Source organism: Rhinopithecus roxellana, chromosome 10 (assembly GCF_007565055.1).
Source record: "Rhinopithecus roxellana isolate Shanxi Qingling chromosome 10, ASM756505v1, whole genome shotgun sequence".
In the NCBI taxonomy this organism is placed as follows: Eukaryota; Metazoa; Chordata; class Mammalia; order Primates; family Cercopithecidae; genus Rhinopithecus; species Rhinopithecus roxellana.
Genome location: NC_044558.1, coordinates 13,530,667 through 13,536,855, shown reverse-complemented (window position 1 = coordinate 13,536,855; position 6,189 = coordinate 13,530,667). Strand labels below are relative to the sequence as shown.

At 43.6% G+C, this 6,189-nt stretch overlaps 1 non-coding gene and 1 pseudogene across 1 annotated transcript; one reads left to right on the top strand and one right to left on the bottom strand.

Moving 5' to 3' along the window:
* Positions 1 to 556: 556 nt before the first annotated feature.
* Positions 557 to 721, bottom strand: LOC115900229. Its single transcript, XR_004059894.1, has one exon. It is a non-coding gene; the product is annotated as a U1 spliceosomal RNA (small nuclear RNA).
* An 883-nt stretch (positions 722 to 1,604) lies between these two features.
* On the top strand, positions 1,605 to 2,190 carry LOC104668340 (annotated as a pseudogene).
* Positions 2,191 to 6,189: the final 3,999 nt, after the last annotated feature.

The window sequence follows — 6,189 nt, the reverse complement described above, 5'->3', positions numbered from 1 at the left end:
TCCCAGCTATTCAGGAGGCTGAGGCAGGAGAATCGCTTGAACCTGTGAGACCGAGGTTTCAGTGAGCCGAGATGGCACCACTGCACTCCAGCCTGGGCGACAGAGTGAGACTCCGTCTCAAAAAAAAAAAAAAAAAAGGAAAAAATGTTGTTGCTATTTACTTTGTTTTGATTGTACATCTTAACATTGATGTTTTTCATCTCTTTCAGGACTGAGAACTTATACATTTTTGAACTCCTTTACTTCTCTCTTTCCTTCCAATTCCTTAGGAATGAGCATGCATTTGTGTAATTGAGTTGAATAAAATTTAACATTTATTTCCTATTAAATTTTTAAGCGCAAAAGTCCAGTTTCTTTGTATACCTTTCCTTGGGGAGCACAGAGTGCTGTACTGAGTGTTGGTGACCTGTTTCAAATTCCTCTTTAGTCCCTAACCAGCTATACAACCTTGGGCAAGTCGTTTAACTTCTCTGGATCTTCATTTTCTTTCTTTTTTTTTTTTGCAGACAACACAGAAAACGCTAACGTTTATCTGTTGTTTAAGTCACAATAACATCAGGGGAAAGCGCGAACGCAGTCCCCCACTACCACAAATTATGCAGTCGAGTTTCCCACATTTGGGGAAATCGCAGAGGGTCAGCACATTCGGAGTGCAATGGATAAGCCTCAAACTGGGAAAACCACCTTCGTGATCATGGTATCTCTCCTGCCAAGTAAGTATAGGATCTTCATTTTCTTACATGTAATGTAAGTGAGATGGTACCAGGTAAATTCCTAGGTATCTTCTAGTTCTCACATCACACAGGTAACATTTTTCTTCCAAGAAGTTCTTTCCTACTCTGTTGTAAATATTGCCCTCCTCCAACATAGTGTTATCTCTTTGAGGCAGAACTTGCTTCTTTCTAGAAGTGTAATTTGTTTAGTGTTGTGAACCCTAAGATAATAGTAGCACTACTATCCCAAAAGTATAGCCAAGACTTTAATGTGAAGTAGGTCTTACTCACTTTTTTTGTGTGTGATAAAATCCTTTGAAAATTTGTTGCAGCTGTGCATGGTGGTTCATGCCTGTAACCCCAGTACTTTGGAAGGCTGAAGCAGAGGACTGCTTGATCCCAGGAGTTCAAAACCAGCCTGGGCAACAAAGCAAGACCCCATCTCTACAAAAAGAAAATGTTTTAAAAAATAGCCAGGCATAGTGGTTTGCACCTGTAGTCCTAGATACTTGGGAGGCTGAGGCAGGAGGATTACTTGAGCCCTGGAGGTTGAGGCTGCAGTGAGCCATGATTATGTACTTCAGCCTGGGCAGTGGGAGACCCCATCTCATTAAAAATGAAAAGAAAAGAAAATCTGTTGAAAGCTAGAGACCCACTCTCAGAAAAACATATATAAGCATATATACACAAAATTTTAGGGGGCTCTCAGACCCTCTGGAGCCCATCTATATACTCTCTAGGAATCCACAAATCCTAGGCTAAGAACATTTGACTTCGGAACATTCAAAGGATCCTTGGAGATTAACAAAATTGTCAAAAACACTCAATTCCTATTGGAAAAGGGAGCTGCTAAATTACATTAAGAATGTTAAAACTCTTTTTGCTGCTGCAGCTGAAGCCATGCGTGTGCTCAGGCTTCAGAGGAAGTTTGTCTCTAGTGTCTTTCACTACGGCAAAAAGAAGGTCTGGTTGGCTCCCAGAGACCAATGTTAACTCCCATCAGCAAATCCAGAAGCTGATCAAACATGGGCTGATCATCCGCAAGCCTATGCCTGTCCATTCCCAGGCTCCTTGATGCCAGAAAAACCTTGGCCCAGCGGAAGGGCAGGCACCTGGGCATAGGTAAGCAAGAGGGTACAGCCAATGCCCGAATGCCAGGGAAGGTAACCTGGATGAGGAGAATGAGGATTCTGTGCCAGCTGCTTAGAAGATACTGTGACTCTAAGAAGATTGATTGCCACATGTATTGCACTCTGTACCAGAAGGTGAAAGGGACTGTGTTCAAAAACAAGCGTATTCTCAAGGAATCATCTGCAAGCTGAAGGTAGACAAGTCCCGCAAGAAGCTCCTGGCGGACCAGACTGAGGCCCACTGGCCTAAGACTAAGGAAGTGTGCAAGCTCCATGACGAGTGCCTCCAGGCCAAGAAGGAGGAGATCATCAAGATGTTGTCCAAGGAAGAAGAGACCAAGAAATAAAGCTCCTCCTTTCTTGTCTATACGTAGTGGCCTCAGTAATTACATAGACCATCATTCAAATAAAACAGTCTTTTATCTGCTTGGAAAAAACCCAGCTCTCTAAAACCCAACCTTTAATGCTTACTTACTTGCAAATATCCTCTTCATAAATCAGATCATGTACTAACTGCTTAAATCTTTTAGAATAGAATGTGAACTCCATACACTATAAGGTACTACATAATCTGGCTCCTGCCCAACCTTGTTTTATACTTCTCTGCCCCACTGGCTTCCTTTGGCTCTGGGAACACACCTACTCTCTATAAGTCACTCTGTTCCTGCTGAAGGGTCTTAGAGTGACCTGTTTTCTCTACCCTGACCACTTCCCCTGTTGCCATCCTTAAGGTATCAGTTCAAATGCCCCTCTTCATTTGAACTTCCCCCACCACCTTCACCCCTACCCTAAGTCATTCACTATCACCTCACCCAGTTTTCTCCCTGTGTAGTCCATCTTGTCACAGTCCAGGCCGTGGTTTTTGTTTATTGACTTAGTGTCATATTATGTTAGTTTCATGAGATAGGGAGCCTTACCTATCTTATTTATTTACCTATCTTATTTATAACCATATTCCCAGAGCTAGGTGCAGTGCCTGGCACATACGGGTAGTAGACACTCAATCACTGTTTGTCAATGAATAAATTTCAGCCAGGGATGGATTAAGTAAGACCTTAAGAGGGTCTAAACACTAAGGATTATGTTGCTCCTCCCCCATATTTAATTCTAACTAGCAATTTTGGTGCTCCTTCCCCATATTTAACTCTAACTAAAAACAGTACTAAACCACACACATGTACTGAAGCAAAAATAGCTTCTTTCTAGATTATCTGATTGTAAATCTTGGACTCCTTGCCTTGCTGGTGCCCTAAGTTTATGTGCTCTTCCTCCGTCCTGGGGGAATCTAGCACTCAGCCCTCTAGATACGTTGGACACTGTTTTAGTTTAAGATTGCCTGTGACTACAAACAATATTGATATTGATGAAAATTATGTTAAATCTATAGATCAGTTTGGGAAGAAATGACATCTTTATTGATTCTTCCAATCCATGAATATAGTATGCCATTCCAATTAGTCTTCTTTAATTTCTTTCATCAGCATTTATAATTTTCAGCACACAGATCTTGTACATGTTTTGTTAGATTTATATGTAAATATTTCACATTCTTTGGAGCAATTGTAAATGGTTCTGTTTTTAATTTGTTTCCACATATTTATTGTTAGTACATAGAAAACCTTTCTCAGTAAAAGAAAGAGAAATGTACTCTTCGGTGAAATAAACTTGTTTAGTGGTTTCTCCTTCACCTGCTGGGCAGGTAACAATCTATTTATCTTAACATTCAAGTACCTTCACAATGTGCCTCTGTATCTCTTAAACTTAACCTCATACCTAATTGCTACATACCGATTTCTACTGCTACTGGAAGGGTTTACTCTTCTCTCACCTGAATATACCTTACTCATTATTCATTCCACCTCTTTGTCTTGGTTCATTGCCATTTGCCCTCTGGAATCGTCCCTCCACTGGCTTCTTCACTGCAAACTAAATCTGAATTATCCTTCAAGGATAAGGTCAAAACTCTTTATAAGGTCCCTTCCCTTTTTTTTTTTTTTTTTTTTTTTGAGGCGGAGTCTCGCTCTGTCACCCGGACTGGAGTGCAGTGGCCAGATCTCAGCTCACTGCAAGCTCCGCCTCCCGGGTTTACGCCATTCTCCTGCCTCAGCCTCCCGAGTAGCCGGGACTACAGGTGCCTGCCACCTCGCCCGGCTAGTTTTTTTTGTATTTTTAGTAGAGACGGGGTTTCACCGTGTTAGCCAGGATGGTCTCGATCTCCTGACCTCGTGATCCGCCCGTCTCGGCCTCCCAAAATGCTGGGATTACAGGCTTGAGCCACCGCGCCCGGCCCCCTTCCCTTATAATCCCAGCCTACATTGCTCCTTTTCTCTTTCTTGAGATGGAGTCTCACTCCGTTGCCAGGCTGGAGTCTGGAGTGCAGTGGTACGATATCGGTTCACTGTAACCTCCACCTCCCAGGTACAAGTGATTCTCCTGCCTCAGCCTCCTGAGTAGCTGGGACTACAGGCGCCCACCACCATGCCTGGCTAATTTTTGTATTTTTAGTAGAGACGGGGTTTCACCATGTTGGCCAGGATGGTCTCGATCTCTTGACCTCGTGATACACCAGCCTCAGCCTCCCAAAGTGCTGGGATTATAGGCTTAGGCTACCGCGCCCAGCCCCCTGACTCTTTTAACCAATATTGTACATCACTCAATCATTGATTTCGTTTTTAATGAGCTTTAATCTACGTCTTGTTTCCAGAAATAGATGAAATACCCTGAGAGGCTTCCATGATAGCTATGAGCACCACGTCATACATTACACACACTTAATTGTGTAACTGAGGAAAGGGGAGAAACGTTTCAAGCCGTGTCAGTAAAGCAAGGTTACGGGAACTTTGGCATGCAAAGGGGATACCATTAATTCTTATGAATCTTTCCTCCAGGCAAGATCCATGCTCTGTACCACTAGTAAAAGGACTATCTTCTCTTTCATTCCTAAAAATCCCAACACCTCCAACAAAGGTCTACAGTCAGTAGATTTTTAGGGGTTTCCTGGTAGAGCACAAATAATCCCAAGGAAGCTGCAGTAACACCTCCTGGCCAGCAGAGGACAGGGAGCAGTGGGAGAGATTTGCTTCCCCTAGCAGAAATCTTCCAGAGGCCAGAGGCATAGGCTCAAAGTTGCTTCTCCATCTGTGGCCTTCAGGCTTTACCTACTACTGCCAGAGGTAGTAGTAGCCCATCTTCCAATGGGCTTTTTCCCCTCCTATAAAAGATGGGCCAGAAGTTCCCAGAACCTTACCCCGCAACACTAACCTTCAATGATTACCAATTATAAGGAATGCCCTTTAGTTGCAGGACTTAAAGGCAGAAAAGTAGTAACAGGGGTGTATTATCTTTCTAACCCACCCAAACCTGCTTCTCAGTTCCTTTGCTAGTGGAAAAAAGTGTTTTAGGCAGGGTGCACATGGATATGCCACAACAAACAGTGCCTTTAGGGTCCAGTGTCCCAATCCGGCACATTGCAAACGGAATATTTTAAGAGTTAGATTATCCCTACACATAAATTCTGGCTCATGGAGCAGTCCACTCGCAGGGGGCTTTTCCGTCATTAATAACATCTTTGTTATGTGATATCCACGTGAGTACTTCTCAGTAAAGCAGCTTCATGCTCAAATGCTCAAAGAACATTGGAATAAAGCTCCAATTGTCCTATTCAGTGATTCCAAGTCCTGGTTTGTCACCACCTCAGGTCTCTCGTTTTCCAAAGTGCGTAATATCATCTCAAAACAAAGAGATTTTAATGAATTCAAATGACAAAATACACGAGGTACGTGGAGTTAAATCAATAAAGGGTTTTGTACCTCTCAAGAGGCGGTGAACCCCTGGTCTAATTTAAAGATGTTTTTGCGCTGCGTCCTGTAGAAAACATTTTTAAAGAAAATGTAGACTGCTATCTTTGTATTTGTAAATATAAGTAATGTAGGAACATTTATGTGGGGGCTTTCAACCATAAACATATAGGTAGCTGAATGCCTGACAACAGTAGTGTGATTTTTCTTGAAGTACCTGTAACTTCTGAGAGATGGCAGAGCCTTGCCTTTTGCATTGGTCAGGCTTTTTACCGAGCGATTGTAATTCTCTCAAATCAGTGTTTGCGTTTTTTGATGTTGGTGAGGCAACTGGAAACAGCTCAAAAAGGAGGGAAAGGTTCTGCGTCTGGGTGAGGAGAAAACCCTCCGATACCTGTTGGGGCGCAGCACTGGAGGGGGTCGGGGCAGCGAGCCCGGGGGGCGGCGGGCGCGCGGGCGCAAAAGGAGGAGGAGGAGGGGTAGGAGGCCGCGGGGCCGCCTCCTCCGGCAGCTCCGGCTCCTCCCAGCGGCGCCCGCGGAACCTGCCTC